Source organism: Nannospalax galili, unplaced genomic scaffold (assembly GCF_000622305.1).
Source record: "Nannospalax galili isolate Female #2095 unplaced genomic scaffold, S.galili_v1.0 scaffold312, whole genome shotgun sequence".
NCBI classification, from domain to species: Eukaryota; Metazoa; Chordata; class Mammalia; order Rodentia; family Spalacidae; genus Nannospalax; species Nannospalax galili.
Window position 1 is genome coordinate 295,491 of NW_008335967.1, and position 1,063 is coordinate 296,553.

Consider the following 1,063-nt stretch of genomic DNA (forward strand, 5'->3'; position numbering starts at 1 on the left):
TATATATGTTCTCCCTCATATGTGGATCCTAGAACCAGACCCTGATAAGTGCATATGCAACCAGACATAACTACAGGAACCAGGATAATGGCAAGGAAACAGGGAGGTAAAGGAAAAGAAATAACTTGAAAGAGAAGAACAGTAGGAAACAGGCCTTAGTAAGGGAGATATGGATAAAACTTAGGTTAGTTGAAGGGAGGGGGGAGGGAAGGGTATACAAGGAACCTAGGGGATAAAGGGAAAGAAGGAGCTCAAGAGAGGTAGGACCATAGGAGTAGGGTATTATTAAGGGAGAAAGGGGAAAATGGGGGAACCCTAAGTGGGAAAACCATGGTGGAGGGGTGAGACAATGCAAGAGACAAATAATGACTAGCTGGTTTTGAAAACCAGAGGGAACCATATTACTCCTAAAACCTACTGACAAATTATACAAAGCACATCAAGAAATATATTTCTTGGTAAGGTTTATCTGAGAACAATTGGTCTTTGCCCAAGATTTATCTACATGACACACCGTAATTAAAAGTACAGACTGGTGGAACTAACCTTCTGGATGTTTAACAGACATACTTTGAGGCCTATACTAACTTGGTCAGAGGGATGTAAAGGGCAGTTTTTGCTCCTTGACCTCCTAGGTCGACTAGTTCCAGGGGACTATGAGCATCTCTCAAAATGTCCTTTAATGATGTATGAAGCATATCTCAAAATGTCCTGTAACTGTGGTGAGTCACCTGTCCTCTTGTTCAGGGAGGCCATGGAGACACCACAAGGTGGACTTGAACCAGTGTCCAGTCTACAAAGAGGACAGTCAACACAGAGGAAACATTTCCTCCATGCTTCCAAGTGAGGCCAGCCATGGTTGATTAGGATCTTTGACTTCTCTTCACATAGATGGAACTGGCAAAAGAAATGAGCCAGAGGCTCTTCCCAAGCCCATGTGACCCCTGAGGAACAGATCCTGAAATGACCTTAAATGTAAAAATAAATAGATTTATTTGGGCCAACTGTATGGTCTTAAACACCCAAAAGGAAAGTATAACCAAAGAGTAAAGTCATCAGTATT